Below are 18,484 nucleotides of genomic sequence, written 5' to 3'. Positions count from 1 at the left end.
TCTTAATACTGAGGCATAGGTAGTCTTTATTTTTTAAATGTTTATTTATTTTTGAGTGAGAGAGTGGGAGTAGGGGAGAGGCAGAGAGTGGGGGACAGAAGATGCGAAGCAGGCTCTGCACTGCGCTGACAGCAGCGTGCCCGAGGAGGGGCTCAAACCCACGGACCAGACCGTGAGATCACGACCAGATCTGCAGTCAGATGCTCAACTGATTGGGCCACCCAGCCACCCCAAAGGCAAAGGTTTCCTTAAACATAAGGCGAACTTCAACAGACACAGAGACAACCTGACTTAGGAGCTCCCCAACTTGCTCCTCTAAAGTGTCTGCCTTCTCATCAGTTTCCCTTGTTTTATGGATAATTTTTAAAAGTCTCATGCTAATTTTTTTAAAGTAAGTTCTATGTCGGGCTTGCCCTCATGACTGCAGATCAAGAGTCTCGTGCTCCAGGGCGTCGCCATCTTCTCCCCTCCTTCCTTTTTTATGTTGAAGGCACATCTTAGGCTCTTCAGCTCTCTTGAATGTGTTGATCTGCCCCCCCTTCCACACTGCTACCTCCTCTACCCCTCTTTCCTTCCCTGCCCGGCCCTTCCCCTCCCACCTTCGCCCCTCAACTCTGGAGAGTCATTGGAGCTTTGAGCATCCTCCCCACTGTGGACTCTTGAGGGGCTCAGAGACCCCTCGAGCAACCATCTGGGGCGGAAACAGGCTGACGGGGAACAGGAAACAAAGCTCACCACGGACCCTGTGTACTTGTCACACCCCGAGCTTTTTCTTTGAAGGCAGGAAGTTCTCAAGGGCCCCAGGCTTCTTCACCCCAGTTTCTCCCTTAAAGAAATCTATCACACTTCATCTCCCGGAGACAGGAGTTGAAGGCCAACAAGGTGGTCACAATGGCAGGGGAGAAATTGAGGAAGACTAGCCAGTGGAAATTCATGAGTATTTATCCACATTTGAGAATTCCATTGGTGTGTGGATGCGATGCTGAAGACCATGATGTCTGTTTCTAGAAACCAGTTGTTGCAGAGGTTGGGCCCCCTCCAACAAGCAAAAGTGGATTTCGCTTCTGCTTACACATGCAATTCAGCGTTTGGGGTTGACTTGGCAACTCAGGGAGTTTTTTTTTTTTTGTTTGTTTGTTTTTTTTTTTTATTTTATTTTATTTTATTTTTTTTATTTTTTTTTTATTTTTTTATTTTTTTAAAAATTTTTTTTTCAACGTTTTTTATTTATTTTGGGACAGAGAGAGACAGAGCATGAACAGGGGAGGGGCAGAGAGAGAGGGAGACACAGAATCGGAAACAGGCTCCAGGCTCCGAGCCATCAGCCCAGAGCCTGACGCGGGGCTCGAACTCACGGACCGCGAGATCGTGACCTGGCTGAAGTCGGACGCTTAACCGACTGCGCCACCCAGGCGCCCCAGGGAGTTTTTATTCTACGAACATCCAGTAAAGCAGGAATTGGAAAGAATCAGGGTATCCGTGAACAGAGTCAGGGAAATAAGAGACAAGAAAATGGCCGGCAAGCTGGACAGAGGTGCAGCTTTGGGATTTGTGGAAAATCCCCTTTGGGAACCAAAACAGAAAAGTGCATCCAAAGTTGCCAGAAAAGGAAAAAGTAAAAACGAAAAAAAAAAAAAAAGAAAAAAAGAAAAAAAGTGAACCGTGTAGTTTTGATGTCCATATATTGAAAACGTACATCATTTTTATGGTTTTCCACAAAATCAAAGATTATGTGGCAATACAAGGTTTACATGTATTTTGCAATTCATATGTAAAATGTACATTTTGAATTTATTTGTAAAGCTAAATACTTTTCCCCAGAAAGATTATGTTATCTTTATTGATTTTCCCATAGAGCATTATGAAGTTTTTAACATTGTGGTATAGTTTATATTTATAGTTTATTACCTATCTTGACAGGACTCTTATGTTCCTGTACAGGTCAACCATTTAATAAGCAACCATGAAATTTAAGTTAAATGGTCTTTGTAAACATTTGTCTATTTTCAATGAATAATGATTTCGTGAAGTATGCCATCTGAAGACTGAAGTTATAAATACACCTGTTTTTGTTATGTAATATTAAGAAGACTTAAATGTGCACTTTTTCCTATGTAGTTACTTCATCCTTCTTTCATGATTTGGGGAATTGTTGCTTTTGTTGATATTTGAATCGTGAAATTAAGACTTTTGAGTGCTATTTTCATTCTTGGAAATTTGCTTCGATGTCCCATTTAAGGTAGAATATGTTCTCACTCACTTTAGAAAGGAAATGAGGTTGTATATTGATGGCTGAATTTTGGCAGAAGAGCCACACTCTGTGAAAAAAAGGCTGTAAAGCTTGTATAGCCGAGTGCTTATTTTTCTCTTTTGTGTAAATTTGCCTTGGAAATTAGGAAGACAGCTTTTAGAAATCATTAGGAATAGAAGTCATTAGAAATTAGAAACTCATGAGGTTTTGTTCTTGTGCATTCTGCCCATAGTTCTCTTGGTCTCATTTTTCAGGTTTTTTAAATGACATGTTTTTGACGGGATATTAAGTACATACAAGTATTTTGAAACAAATTCCTATGTTATATCATGTCACTCAAGGGGAAGAGGAATCCAGAGGAGATTATATACTGTTTATATTCTGATTTACTTTTCTGGAATACTTGATACAGAGAATTCTGTGTATTACGATTTTTAATGTCTAAGTGCTTGAATTTCAATTATACGCTCCTAATGCTTTTCAGTCTTTGAAACCACATCATTATGTATTGGAATGCCATGTAGTGTCAAGGATTTTGTTTTTGAAAACGAGGTTGTTAAAATTTTCTGTGTGACTAATACTCCGTAAGTAAACTTGAATAAATGGATTTCTTGATTTACGGTAGAAGCTATTGGAAACGGTCTTACATGTAATGGATCGTGTAAAGCATGTTGAACTCGTTCTGAGACACATGAAGAGGAAGTCACTGATAGACGCAGAGTCCTCTGGCTCAGATGTCAGACGATTTTTGAAATGGAAGGACACTGGGAGTTACTTCGTTCCTTTTTCACCTTCATCTTCTGAAATTTCTAGCTGTTTTGAAAATGTAATTTTCAAACATGACAGAAATACATGTTCTTATGATCAAGTGTAAAAATAAGAAAGAAATCGATTCCAACTGATAGTAAAAAACACACAACATTGACTTTACTACCATCAATCCTTAACCGGTGGATAGGTCACTGGCGGTATATAGATTCTCAGTGTTGCACAGCACGTCTCTAGCACGAGTTCATTTTGTGACTGAAAATCTACATCCACAGCTCCGTGTTCCCTCCTCCCCACCCTGACTGGAAGCACAGTTCTCTCTGATTTGACACATTTGACTAGTTTACATTCCTCACATAAGTGGAATCTTAGGCTAGTTTTCTTTCTGTGACGTGCTTAGATCACTTAGCAGCGAGTCCAGAATGACCTTCTTGTCGAAGACTGGACAACACTGCAGTGTGGACACAAGCCCCTTTCTTCACCCACTCCTCTGTCTGTGCACCTTGGGCTGCTTCTACCTCCTGAGTCCTGGGAATTGCACAGCAATGAACGGGGATGTGCAAGGGTCTCTTCCAAACTTGCTTTCAATTCTTATGGGTATAAAATCAGAAGGGAGACTGCAACATTATACGGTAAGTCTGTTAATTTGGAGGAAACTCCCACTCCGTTTTCGGGGCGGGGGGGGAAGGCTTTTGACCATCAGGAGCAGGGGCAGCAGCTCTCACAGCTGCCTGACAGGGTGCACAGGATGTGTGAAGACGACTGGGTGGGGTCTCCAAGGGAGCAGATAGATGCCTAGGACGGCCCAGTCCCCTGTCTGCCTATTTGTTGAGGGACCTGGGATTGAGAGGGGTGAGCTGGACCCTGCTATTTCCAAGCTCTGCTTGCAATGAGGAGCCTGAAGCCCCAGTGCAGTGCAGGCTCCACATCCCCAGGTCAGCCCCAGGACCCCCGGGTTTCCCCAGAAAGGGTTGTTCCTTGCCTTTCCTCCTCCACAGGGTCTCTCTTGACCCGAGGGGGGCTGTGTGGGAACCTTCAGAGTTTCTCCACTACCACCACCACCCCACCTGAGAATGAGTCCCCTGGAACATGAGTTCTGGGGGCCCTAAACCTTCCCCTAGCTCAGACTTCAAGGCACCTGGCTCTCCTCTGGCCAAATTTGGGCAAATGCCCTGAAGCTGGTCAAGGTGCCTTCAATCAGCACCTTGTTTGAACTCCTCTCACCTTGATCTTCTGTTGGAGAGATGAGACATCCCCAAAGACCTCTTGGGACACTCACCACAGAGGTTCAGCTTTGGAAACCACCCCCACCCCACCTCCATTCAGCAATTCTCATCCAGGCTTCACACCCTCCCTTTTCCACCCTACCCCCACAACCACGAGCTCTCCTTGGTATCACTGAGATTTTTCCTACCTCCTTTTTGGGTCCTGGCCACAGACCCTGAGCCACACAAGAGAAAGAAGTCAGGCTAGAAGCGGCGCACGAAGGCTTCAGACACCCCATGTGTTGATAAGAAGTTTATTTCTCCAGTGTGCCAAATCAGAAAGAACCGAGGCTGCAAAGCAAAAGAAAAGTTCATCTGAAGTTTGAGAGATTGGCAGCTAGGAGACACAGATTCTACAGGACCAGAAACAGCTCAGAGCTGGGAGGAGAAAGAGTTGATCAAGGGAAAACCCGAAGCTTGTTTAAGTGTTTTTGAAAGAATTATGCCTCCTTCAGCAGAAGGAAGCAAGCTAGCTTTCTTCCGAGAAGTGCCGCAGAATGTCCCATTTGTGGTTGGCACAGGCTACAATGTCACGTTGCATCCAGATGGGGACATATACAGGACCATCTTTACAGCGGTCTCTGAGCTCCTTGCTAAAGATTCTTAACATTAGTGATTCAGTTTCAATGTTTCAGTGAACAGTTGTGAGCCGGTCTTATTTGTGAGTCTGATATAATTTTATAATCGTAATTTTGTAATTCCTTTTAGAATTTCTCATTTGAAACACAAGTGATAACTCACGGAGAGAGCTGAGAATACATATATGGTCCACTCAGTGTAGATAAGCTGGTAAAGTAGTTTGCTCTCTTCCAGATGACAAGTATTTCCCCAGAGAGCCTGGAATGCACACGTATAACAGCAGCTAAAGCACAACCACTTCTGTGGGTTTAGAAAACATCTTGTCGTCTCGAAAATAATGTCGTATATTTGTAAAGAATTTTTTGACCATCAGATTGTGTACAATGGAAGCAAGATTGCTCAGGATGTAAACAACGGTCTTCTTCAACAGAAAGTGGCACATCTTTTTTAACCAGTCCGTGAATTTTTGTTGGTTCTCAACACACGTCATGTACAAGTTTGGTATAGACATTGTTATCTTATGCATGACAATGTTAGATATCATTTCCAGTGTGAATTCCACGACCCAAGGTTTGATATTGAACATGTTGGAGTTGGTAGAGGGCACAGGAGGTTTGCACTCGTTCGCTTCGGGCCAAAAGACCGAAGAGAGCTTAGAGAGCCAGCCTTTTATACTTTTTGGAACCAGTCACTCTCTGACGTCCCGCTCCTACACACAGGCAGGAGCCAATGAGCTTGTCCCACGTGTGCCAGCAGCCATTTGGCGGAGGCAAGAAAACAAAAAACAAAAAACACAGAAAGTGAATTGTTTCCCCTGGTCGTTGCTGGCCTAGATTGGATAGTTATATGTAGGGATTTTTTTACAAGGGGGTTTTGGTGACCGTGGTTACACTGATGGAAAGGCAGGATTTGGGGTTCTTTCTGTGAAGAGAACAAAATTCTCCCGGTTGGCCGGTCTGCTCTTAGTGGGAGGTTTGAAAACATGTCCTTTGTGGTCCCTGTAACCCCCCCTAGAAGGCAAGGTTCTGTCGTGTTCAAGGTTCACGACACTGCTCACCCAAGGTGGAGCAGAACAGCAATGGATTCCATCACAGTGATGCAGATTGATCATGGATGGGGTTTGGAGTGTTGTTTGTGCTTTCGTGTTCTGAGGTCTGGAGAGGAGGAAGCCCTGTCTCTCTGCTCTGGAGCTGTCTAGAACTCGTTCAACATAGAGAGTCCCATCTAGACACTTCAAGGTTGTGAGGGCAATCAACCAGAGGAGAACACTTTTTTTAGTTTCAAAGCAAGGAGAAGGCATAGGTAACTGTCGATCAGGGTTGTAGGTAAGTGTTGATCACCGAACGTGGTGGATGCATGGCTGTTTTTCTGATCTTCAACTGGGAGGGCCACGTTGACACAGATGAAAACATTTCAGCCTAATGTAAACATTAGATTTAGCCTTCCGTCGATCTCTAAAACAGAAACACAGATTGTTGGGTTCTGTTGCGAGATATTTTTTTCAATGTTTATTTACTTTTGAGAGAGAGAGAGAGAGAGAGAGCGAGCCAGGGAGGGGCCGGCAGAGGATGTGGGGTGGGCTCTGGGCTGATAGCAGAGAGCACAATGTGGAGCTGAAACTCACAAACAGTGAGATCCTGACCTCAGCTCAAGTCGGACACTCACCTACAGAGCCGCCCAGGCGCCCCAGATTGTCAGGTGTTTAAATCAACAAGGCTTTCTAGATTTCAACAAAGAAACTGTGACAAAGAAAGCTGAAGTCTCCAGTGGAATGCCAGCTACTAAACGTAGACGAAATAGTGCAGTGAGCCGTTCGGTTTCCTCCAAGATTTAACAGATATGAACGTTCTAGAATTTGGCCTCTGGTCTCCTTTGCCAAACAAAAGGCAACAAGCTGCATCATATCGGACACCAGCGCCTTCTCCCTTGCTGTCCTCCTTTGCCAGAGGTAACGACTTGCTGGTGGGTGAGGGTCTCATCCTATGTAGGAAAGTTTTTACAGCGATTTCACCCATCCTTTTTATATATGTTTGTATTCATCAATAGTCCGTAACATAGTTTCATGTTCTTATTTTACAGAAATGGGTCATAAGCTAAGTATTTTTTGCAGCAGGCTTTGAAAAGCCTCTGAAGTCTTTTTGTACGTACCTCACTGTTGTTCTAGGAATCTCCTTCATTTCATCTGCTGGGCAGGGTCTCAGCGGAGGAAGAAAGCAGACCTGTATTCACATGCTGTTGCAGGAAAAAGTAATTTGGTAACTCTTGATGGGTTTCATTCCCAGTACAATTTTTGCAGGCTTTTTGGGAGACATGTATGAGGTCAATTCTTGTCTTTCTTTCTTTTTCTTTCTTTTTTTTTTTTCTTTCTTCCCTGTCTTTAATTTTTTTTTAATGTTTATTTATTTTTGAGAGAGACGGAGACAGAATGGGAGTTGTTTAGGGGCAGAGAGAGAGGGAGACACAGAATCCAAAGCAGGTTCCAGGCTCTGAGTTGTCAGCACAGTGCCCGACGCGGGGCTCAGGCTGACAAGCTGTGAGATCATGACCTGAGCCAAAGTCGGACGCTCAACCGACTCAGCTACCCAGGTGCCCGTCTTCCCTGTCTTTAAAAAGCCACTTGGAATCCACTCTTTTGGTAGAAGACATGAGCATATGCCTCTCAGAAATGAGAGGGCAAGCTAGATGGGAAGCTCATCTAGCAGGAAGGATAGAGAATATTGGAGCAATGGAAGAAGCTTGGTGGATGTATATACAAAATGTGGTAAAAAATTTTTTTCAAGCACAAATGGCAACTGTATGAATATTTGCCACATACTGGGCCAAGACTGCAAATTTTCATCAATGCACAGACATGGAAGGCTCTATAAACCCTATGGTCGGTAGTCAGAGAACAGAATGAAAAGTATAAGCTGAAAACAACTCCCTGAATGGAAACCATGTGTTTGTAAAACTCCTGCCTAATGAGAAAATACAATGGCAGTGTCACAATATGTATAACTGACAGAAAAATACTTTACGGAGAACACACAGGATGCAACCCAGGGGAGCTTGTGGGGAAATTTTAAATGTTAAGATGCTTAAAAGCAGAAAAAAGGAGCAAAGAATAAAAAATAGCCAGAAGAAAAGCATGATAGTAGTCCTAATAACTAACCTAATACGAACTTGAGTTACTATTTTCTTATGTTTATTTATTTGTTTTGAGAGAGAAAGAGAGACCGCATGCCCAAGCAGGGCAGGGGCCGAGAAAAGGAGAGGCAGAATCCCAAGCAGGCTCCTCACCGTCAGTGTCAGAGCTGGTGCTGGGCTACAACTCACAAAGTGCCAGATCATGACCTGAGCTGAGATCAAGAGTCAGGCGCTCAACTGACTGAGCCCCTCAGGCACCACTTGAGTTACCATTTTGAAATTTCCATCATTTCAATGGGGAGATTTTACACATTCGTGACCTTATTCTGACCTTACGCATACTCTTGAGAGAAAGAGCGAACACATTCCCAGCTCTTACCGTGAGACTAGAATAACCTTGACCCTCAAACCAGAAAAAATACGGAAAGGAAAAATTACAGGCCAAGAGCAGCATACACAAACCTACAGAAATAGGAACCACAGTCCAGCAGTGAATGGAAAAGATCACGTGCGTGAATGTGAGGTTTAGTCCAGGAATGCAGTTAGGTTAACAGGAGAAAATCAGTGTAATTCACAGCTTTAATGGTTGAAAGAAGGAAAATTATGTGACTTTTTGAAAGATACGTTAAAAAAAACTCTATGTAAAATTCAGCTACATTTGATGACAGAAACCCATCAACAGAAATAAAATGAAACTTTCTTTTTTTTTAAATTTTTTTTTCAACGTTTTTTATTTATTTTTGGGACAGAGAGAGACAGAGCATGAACGGGGGAGGGGCAGAGAGAGAGGGAGACACAGAATCGGAAACAGGCTCCAGGCTCCGAGCCATCAGCCCAGAGCCTGACGCGGGGCTCGAACTCACAGACCGCGAGATCGTGACCTGGCTGAAGTCGGACGCTTAACCGACTGCGCCACCCAGGCGCCCCGAAACTTTCTTAAACTGATAAAGCGTGTATACAAAATGGTAGAGCAAACGTAATTTTAAGGTCAGGCGGCCAGGCTCGGGTGGGCTGCCAACACTTACTTGTAAGGGTGCGTATGGGGTCCTTGAGCGCGCCGAGCCAGACATAAAAGAAAAGGTCTGAGAAGGAAAAGTGCAGAAACGATGTCATAATTCACATCTGAGAAGTTCTCAGAATCAGTACTGTAGTTTCCCAAGAATGCCTGATAGGAGATTCATATGTGAGGCTGAATGACATTGCTTTATAAGAGCAAGTGTCATTTAAATAATATTTATAGCAGCAACCGGAGAATAAACAAAGAGCTTTGTAAGCAAGGCCTTAATTTATTTACCACCTAAAACTTGACTGAACATGAAAGTTTGCTGTTAAGTGGCAATAACTAACAGAGGACAAATCACCAACAGAAAGGAAAGAGATACCAGGGAGTGTCAGGATCGGGAAGACTCCGCTTGGTGGAATAGCTGTTCTCCCCAAATTATCTGGACAATTACGAACTTCCCAATAAAAACTGTCATTGTTTTCTTTCCACTGGACAAGGGAATTCTAAAATTAAAGAGCTTAACAAAGGGCCCCGAAGAAGTGTAACAAGGTGGCAACGGCCCTGCTAGATAGATATCAAGATGGATCACCGAGCCACACTATAGAAAACTGGTGCTGTGGCTCCACTGGGGACCTGAATATGGCATCGGCCACCATCCTACACACACATCGACACTTCATAAGGGAGGTGGCCTGACAGATAAAGTGGGGGAAAGAAGGCAGTTTTTATAAATGAGTCTGAAAAATTGATCACACACACACACACACACACACACACACACACACACACAGCCTTGGGAAATTATTCTAAATTAGGTAGAGGAACAACCAATGTAATGGTAAAAATATGAGTTCTATATTACACTTAATGTCTCTTTAGAAAGGATACTATACGAAAGAGATGTGCAGCACACATAGTTGGCAAAGCATGCCATCCACAATATATAAAGATCCTTGCAATAAAGAAAAACAAACCAATAGAAAAGCTTGTAGATGTCACCCATAGGAAGTTGTGTGGTGTCATAGCAGACGTGAACGGGGAGGAACATTCATAGTGGCAGTGTTTGTATAACATATGAGCAAAAGCAAAACATCCCAAATGTTCACCAGTTACCAATCAGTGAAAGAAAATGTGATAAGTTCTTACGATGGGAGATGCAGAGACCATTGCCATCCAGGCACACCTGTGGGAGTGAATCCTGGGAATTTTTCCTGAACAAAGCAAGTGGCATGAAATTCAGTGTAATTTCATTTTTGTGAAGGTCAACAACGCTCAATATGAAATGTATGGTTTTTAAGGTTACAGCATGTTGTTGAAAAAGAAGACGTGTAAAGGTAGGGGAATATTTTGCAGAATATGGCGGGGGGTGGGTTGGGCTGGCAGGGGGACTGGTGACAGCATCCATGGTGTGTGAGGTGCTGGTTCTCTTCTTCCTTGAGCTGGGTAAAGACTCATAGGGAGTTCTGTGGGGTTTTGGCGTTAAAAAAAACTTTTTAAATGTTTATTTATTTTTGAGAGAGAGAGGAAGCAGAGTGTGAGCAAGGGCAGGGAGGGGCAGAGAGAAAAGAGGGAGACACAGAACTCGAAGCAGGCTCCAGGCTCTGAGCTGACAGCACAGAGCCCGACACGGGGCTCAAACTCACGAACCGTGAGATCATGACCTCAGCCGACTGAGCCACCCAGGTGCCCCTGGAGTTATTTTTAAAAATAATTGTTGCTTTCATTCCCTGCACAGATGATATAAGCAATTATTTTGGGCATATCCAATAGTCAATATGAAAACAAGAAAAAGGGGTGCCTGAGTGCCTAAGTCAGTTAAGCATCCTACTTTGTCTCAGGTCACGATCTCATGGTTGATGAGTTCAAGTCCCGCATTGGGCTCTCTGCTGACAGTGTGGAGCCTGCTTCAGAATCTCTCTAGCTCCCTCCTTCCTTCTCTATCTCTGTCAGTCCCTCTCTCTCTCTTTCAAAATAAAGAAAGAAACTAAAAAACATAAATTCTACTTGATCATGATAATTTTTCATCTATTTGTTTCCTGTTATTATTAACTCTGCATTTGGTTTACTAACATTTACTTTGATTTTTTTATGTGAGTTTTTATAAAGTTTATTTAATTTTTGAGATAGAGAGCAAGCAGCAGAGGGACAGAGAGAAAGGGAGAGAAAGAATCCCAAGCAGGCTCTGTGCTATCAGCACAGAGAAGACTAGAGAGTACCCGATGCAAGGCTCCAACTCATGGACTGTGAGATCATGACCTGAGCCGAAAGCAAGAGCTGGACCCTAAAGTGACAGAGACACACAGGCACCTGTTGTCTGCGTATTTGTAGGTGAAACTGGCCCATGGTTTTCTTATCTGGTTTTGGTATGAAGCTATTCAAGTAGCCTCATGTACTGGGCTAGGAAGTATTCTTCTTGTAAAACTTTTTATTTTTGGAGGAGTCTGTTGAAGGTTATCTTTAACTTGAAGGTTTGTTAACTCTCACCCATAAAGACCATCAGGGCCTGGTACTGTTTTTTTGACCGAGGGAAATCAGCGGCTCACGTTTTAATTTTTTAATGGTTATTGCTCTATTCATATTAAGACTTTTGTTTTGAGGTAAGTTTTGGTGATTGACATTTATTTTGATAATTGTTCATTTAATCCATATGTGAAAATACATTGGCATAGTTTTTGCGGTAGTCTCTGATAAATTTTACAACCTCTCTTGTATCTTCCTGATAAGTCCTTAAAGATTTTTATCAACGCATCAATCGATCCCTTTCTCTCTGTGTCTGTTTCTGTCTTTCTATCCGAACACCATGGTTTCGTGGGAACTGTACAAGGTAGAGGGAAACTCGCAGCAAAGATTCTCTCCTGGACCAGACTTTAGTCAGGCTGTCTCAGCCATTTGCTTAAGGAGGTCTGACTTGGGCTTCAGGTCCAGTTTGTTCAAGAAACCTGTGAAGGCCATTGAGCCATAATCCTCCCCCCGTGATATCTGAGCACCCTCCTTTTCTGACCAAATTCCTCACCCCAGCAGCATCTGCTAGGTAGTACGTGATCACTCCCGCTATCTTCAGCAAGAACCCTGTTAGGTCTTCTTGGCAAGAATTACTCTGCCTTCTTGGTAAATTTCCACCCGCTGACTGCCCCACCCTGCTCCTTGGCTATAAGTCCCATTTAGTCTTGTTGATTTGGAGTTGAGTCCAATCTGTCCCTCCTACTGCAAAGCCATTGTAGCAGTCGGCCTCAATAAAGTGTGCCTCAACATGAGTAATGACTATCAGAATAGGTTTTCATTAACACATGGAAACACGTGATTACAGTATGGTTGATGAGGGCTAGATGAAAGTACATAACAGGGGCTGTGGGGTTACAAGGGAATCGATGAGGGGCTTGTAAAGTTTCAAGACTTTGGAAAATAGTAAGACAAGTGACGAGATGATGTTCAGAATGAAACAAAAGACTAGAGAAATAACAAATGGGGGAGACCGAGAGAAATGAGCCCACCTTTATGGACAGGGCAAGGAAGGACCCCTTAGAGCAAGTGTCCAGGAGAGCTTAGCTGTCTGATGGGTATTTCAGTATTTTACGTCCAAAATGAAGCTCCTGAGTGTTTCTCTTTCCCTCAAGTTTTCCCTGAAATACTACCTACCCCAGTTCCCAATATCATAAAATGGTGCCATTGCCCTCTGTGTGTTGAACAAGCCAAAATCTTGATAAGGAGCAGTGAGGACCTTGCATTGTGGATGCACTTTTCAAGTGTGTTTGGGGATATGCGGTGCTGGAGATGGATGCCTTTCCAGCACTTTCTAGCATGTGGCCTGTGAGGTTTGTCCTGGAGTTCTGATGGCTGGACTCAGGAAACCCGTCAGTGGGGATACTTTCAAGGAGAGCAAGGGCTATAAGAAAAGTGTAAAAATAATGATAATTTACATAAAAAATAAGAGTTCTGGCTGAAGAAGTACAGTGGATGTTCCTCATAATCTTCAGTGTTGGAGAAATAGGACAATTCATACATTCTTTCAGTGTTGAAATGAATTAGTTGACAGGAAAATCCAAACCTTTAAACTTTGTTTCAGGTGAGACAAGCTGAGTGTCATCGTAACAAAGAAGGCAGCTGACAGTCCACTTCCAATGTGACTCTTTTCTCCAGATGATACTTCCGTGTGACCCAAGCCAGTGAGGTCCCCAGAAACCCAGAGTGAATTCCGTATTATCTGATAGAACGTCTTACACTTGGACTCAGAGACTCCAAGAGTGTGGAGGTACAGGTACAGTGGGTACCTGTAGGTCCATGTGTTGCATCTGGACCCAATGAGTTTTCTGGTTTGCTGGTCACCAGAGATACCCGAGGATGTTCCTTATGCTCCAGCATTGGCCTGTTCCCTTTCCCTTTCTGTCAGCACAGGACCCCCATGGGGACCCTGAAGGTTCCTAGAACATGGTTGGTCACGGGTCTCTGAGGATGAGCTACCATGGACGCCGTGAGACAGAACCTGCGTGCTGGCAGGTGCACACTCCCAGGCTCTCACAGATCACCCCGGACATATGTCAACATCTATGTTCTTATTCGTGGTTGTGTGAGGACACCTGGTGTCTGAGGGGAGAAGGGAGGATTAGGCTTTTGAGTAATGGTGTGTCTGCTTCTGCCAGTACCCTGCTGATGGTGGATTTTTATTTGTGTTTTTGTTTGTTTTTTAGTATATTCAAGCATGAGGAATTGGAAACAAAAGATAATCAGGAGAAAATGTAGTTTGGATTATTTTATTCTACTCAGACCCATAAAGTAGAGACATGCAAGAAATATCAGTTGAACACAGGAAACAAAGAAGAGGGAAGGATGCAAGTGGTTAATAGTGACCTGACCGGTGACTCTGACTCCTTAGCTTCAATGGATAGCACCGTGCTGGCCACCAGCAGGGCGGCCAGGAAACAGCGTCCCAGGCTGTGGCTCAGGAAGGGGCTGTTGCAGGTGGGACCTCGCTCCGGTCCGTGTGCTCTGTCAGCTGTCCCACTGCCCACTCAACTCCATTCCCACCTAGTCTGGAGACCTCCCAGCCCAGGAGAACACCGTGCGGATCGTGTCCTGCTGGACGGACTGATCCTCTCCTCCCACTCCCCTCTGGCCTCTCACAGAAGCTGGGATCCAGCTGAACCAGTGCCCCCGGCCCCTCTTGGCCACCTTAACTGCACATGTAATTCAAACGTTCACTTCTGGTCTTCACACAGGCTCAGCCTGCACACATCTCCTTCTTCTATTAAAGGTCTTTCCCTACACCTGGCTGCTGAAGCAAGAATCATGAGAGTCACTACTGAATTCTTCTGCTCCTCCCTGTGCTTTGTGGAACCTGTTAGCAAAGCCTCCATAGGACCCCCAACCTGCCCCAATATTCCTCCTATTTCTCTACCACCTTCTTGTCCACACTGACCGTGAGTCCACATCGTCATTTCCAACATGGACGTGACCGATTCTAACCAGTCTTCCTAGGGGATTAAGTTCCTACTGTAGCTGTAACAAATTACCACAAACTTAGTGGCTTAAAACAACACAATTTGTTAATCTTAGTGGGCTTTTAAAAACTATTTATTTATTTATTTATTTATTTATTTATTTATTTAGAGAGGGGAAGGGGCAGAGACAGAGAGAGAATCCCAAGCAGGCTCCACACTGTCAGCACAAAGCCCAAAATGGGGCTTGAACCCACGAACCGTGAGATCATGACCTGAGCCGAAACCAAGAGTCGGATGCTTAACTCACTGAGCCACACAGGTGCCTCAATCTTATTGTTTTTATTTTACTGTTAGGTTAGAAGCCTGACAAAGATATCTCCATAGGGATCCCCCAGTATAATCTCCCTATTTGAAGGCCCACCCATTGACAATCTGAATTCCCCATTGCTATGCCCAGTCCCATGTTCACAGGTGCTGGGGACCAGGGTGTGGACATCTTGGGGCATCACACTTCTGCCTACCACACTCAGTTTCCATTGTCTCCTCTCTCTGGGGCCTTCTCCACCCGGCAAGCACAGCCATACCACTTTAAATGAGTCTGAATAATTGCTCATACACACAACACACACACACGCACGCACGCACACACACACACATGCACAACACACACATATACACACACACCCCTTAGGGAACCTCCAGGATCCTGGACAGCTCCAGGCAGGCAGCAGCAGCAGAACAGAGGAAATAATCCACATGATATCCCTGGGGTAGGTGTGTCTGAGGGTGGGGACCTGCAGGGAGGCAGGAGGGCACCGTGGAGCTGGGCACTGGTGCCCAGGGAGGAAGCAGGACTATGCCCAACAGAGAACACATCTCTCTGCAGCAGCTGTGCACGGAGGGTCCCCTGGGCCAGTGTCTTGGCCCCAATACCTAACGTGCACTAGGGTGTGGAATTTGCCATCTGTGCCCCAAACGGGTGAGATTGGGGTTGACAGCGACATCCAAGGGAAACTTTTAATTCCAAACTCAAAAGCCTGTGCCTTGAAAATAAGAAAACACCCATGCATTCCTTATTAAATCCCCAGGGCAACACTACCCACATTTAAATTAGCAGCAAGTTGAAGCACCTGGGTGGCTCAGTCAGTTAAGTGCATGACTACGGCTCAGGTCATGATCTCACGGTTTGTGAGTTCAAGCCCTGCATTGGGCTCTGTGCTGACAGCTCAGAACCTGGAGCCTGCTCTGGATTCTGTGCCTCCCTCTATCTCCACCCCTCCCCTGTTCATGCTATATCTGTCACTCCCTCTCAAGAATAAATATTAAAAACTTTTTAAATAAATAAATTAGCAGCAAGTTCAGTCATCTCCCTGGTTACTCGCCCACAGTGGACTTGCAGGCACACAGAGTGGCCAACAAGCACCCTGCATCCTCTCCTTTGCTCAGCAGCTGCCATGTCCTGGCAGATGATTGATAATCACAACAGAGAGTCTGGTCCCATAGCACAGACTGGTGGGGACAGAGGTGGCGATAACCACTCTGAGGACCTGGGGATCAGAAAGCTGGGCACACAGCGCTGCCCAGGTGTGATGGAGACAAAGAACTGATGTAGGACTGGGTTGGGGATCAGAATTGAGGTGCCTTACCTGGAAGCACTAAACTGGGAAGTGACCATAGTTGCAGGGAAAGGCTGGATTCTCAAGAGGGAAACCTCTCAGGAATTGGAAGGAAACCTCTCAGGTACAGGAGCTAAGTGGGCAGCATACCACATGTGTGCCCATCATCTAACCACTCCTACCTCCAGAAATGATGGTCTCTCCTCAATAGAGCCCAGACTCACCTGTGCTCCCTCACCGCCCGCGCTTGAAGACACGCTGGCATCTCATTCCTGCACTGCAGGGAGGGGGAGGCCGATTTCCCCACAGACAGCCCAGGAATGGTGTCCTGCAGAACAAGGTCAGGCAAGACCTCACTCTCCCAACAACCCGGAGCCTGATCTGGTCTTTATGGTGGAGCCTGGACGCCACCTGCTCTCTCAGGCCCTAGAGATCCTGTGCTAGGAAGAATGCCACTTCTCTCCTGACTCTTCCAGCTAGGAAGGTTCTTAAAATACCCAGGAGGACCTGTGTCCCACTTGGAAAACCCAGTCTGGAATGTTCCACAGAAGGCCTATCAAGGCCGATGTGCACAGATCTTAAGTGACAGGGCCTTTAGGGACACAGGCTCACAGTCATTTTCCCCAGGGCCCACATGTGGTGCTGGGGCATCTGGGCCCTGAGTGTCCAGTCTACAAGGCCCACTGTCCCTGGCACCATCCCTTCTCCAATGACTTGGGCCTGGGGTTGTTTCCGGTTACAAGTCCATGTGCCACATCCTCCAATGTCAGGTTCTTCTCTGGGGACCCTGTTTAGGGTCCCAAGAACTACACCGTGAGCAAATCTAAAGAGTATTTGAGGGTTGGGCGTTGTGGCAATGTAAACACCTGCATTGGTCAGGAGATGGAAACGGTCAGCAGGAGTTCAGGCAGGAGCGTGAGTGCCCTCTGGTGGATGGTTCCTGCTGCTGGAAGAGCAAACAGGGCCCTGGACAGGAGACGGGAGGGCTCAGCTTGGACAAAGGGCACATTCAGGTCCAGAAGGAGGCATATTTAGAGGGGAAGAACTTATGGCTGCCCGTGGCTCAGCAGCTGGAAGACTGGTTTTTGCCAAGGGTGTAACCACAAATCAGGACACCACTGGGTTATATTGCCAGGTTGGCTGAGGGAAATTCTGTAGACATTGGGATGCAAAAACATACGTGACCGCAAATTGATATGTGATGTCATTAGACACGTCCTCTGATGTTCTCAGCATCCTGAGAGGCATCTTAGCCATGAATGCAAAGTCATACTATGGATTTGGAAGAAATATTAAGAAGAAAATTATATCATAGGAGCTTCTCTCAGAATCATACAGCTTGGCATCACTTCTTAAGGATGAATTTACACCCCCCAAAATGGACTTAATTGGGGACTGGCTGGAGTTGGGGTTTCATTCTCAGCACCTGTGGGCTGACACCCTGCCCTCTAACCCTGTGCCCCTCTCTGAACCACAAGAGTCTCTGATGCTCCATCATTAAGGGGTGAGTTCCTTTTAGTGTCCTCAGCATTCACCTGTCCACCTCCGCACTCTGCAGGCGGAGATGGGCCGGACTATCCCTGCACAGGCTCGGGCCGCTGGTTGGCACGTATGGGGGCAGAGCCGGGCACCTCCTTGTGGCTAAATCCCAACCACCACCAGAGCCCTGAGCTCCTGGTCTCTGGCTGGGTCCAAGGACATCGCGAAGTTCTGGAAATTGAATCCCTCCCAGAAGACAAGAATCTAGCACTCAGCTCTCACTGGCAGTTCCTTGGAGCTCCAGACCACAGCTCACACCGGTTCTGCCCTGATCCCATGACGACCCGCCAAGATGTGGCCAGATGGGACACACCAGTCCCAGCATATGGGGATCACTTTGGCTCAGAAGTGCTTTCCCATGAGGCTGCTTGATGCTATAACGGGGCCCTTCTCTCTAACACAAAGAAGGTTACATGAGGTGCAGGGTTTGATTGGTGGGGGCCTCTGAGAGGGCCCAGATCCCTGTGTTATGGAGGCTGTGCTGGGGCAATGGGAAGACAGAAGACAAGGTTTGTCAAGGTACCAGCCGGGAGAGCAGCATGCAGAGCCAGGGTGCAATCCATCCATGACTAAGTCCCTTGTGAGAAATGGGGCAGTCCTGTCCTTATGCCCAGTGGCTACTCTGAATAGACACTACTTCAGCAACAGTGTCTTAGAGGATGAGATGGCAGCCAGGCCAGATATCCAGGCATCCCCGTCTGTGCCAGATGACATGCGTCAATAGACATGCGTGAAATGGATAAGAGAAACCACACCATAAAGCATGTCACCCCCACATGACACCTGGGGGTCAGAACCTGTTCCCTGTAGACACAGGGGCACTGGTATCTTCATGGGAGGAGGCCAACAAGTTACCCGAGGCTGTCCCAGGGACAAGCCTTCACTCCTCATAGATTCAGGAG

At 45.6% G+C, this 18,484-nt stretch overlaps 1 protein-coding gene across 2 annotated transcripts in view; it reads right to left on the bottom strand.

Annotated features, from left to right (window-relative positions):
- DMAC2 (distal membrane arm assembly component 2) overlaps positions 1 to 18,484 on the bottom strand; it is a 169,350-nt gene that overhangs the window by 51,580 nt on the left and 99,286 nt on the right. For both annotated transcript variants that reach the window (XM_042968769.1, XM_042968770.1), the window contains exons 4-6: positions 7,012 to 7,095; positions 4,434 to 6,317; positions 2,899 to 3,064 (exon numbers count right to left, since the gene is read on the bottom strand). The gene's annotated coding sequence lies outside the window, so the exon portion shown is untranslated. The remainder of the gene's footprint in view (positions 1 to 2,898; positions 3,065 to 4,433; positions 6,318 to 7,011; positions 7,096 to 18,484) is intronic.

Source organism: Panthera tigris, chromosome E2 (assembly GCF_018350195.1).
Source record: "Panthera tigris isolate Pti1 chromosome E2, P.tigris_Pti1_mat1.1, whole genome shotgun sequence".
NCBI classification, from domain to species: Eukaryota; Metazoa; Chordata; class Mammalia; order Carnivora; family Felidae; genus Panthera; species Panthera tigris.
Note: the sequence above shows the minus strand (reverse complement) of the source record. Positions and strands in the feature narration are given on the sequence as shown.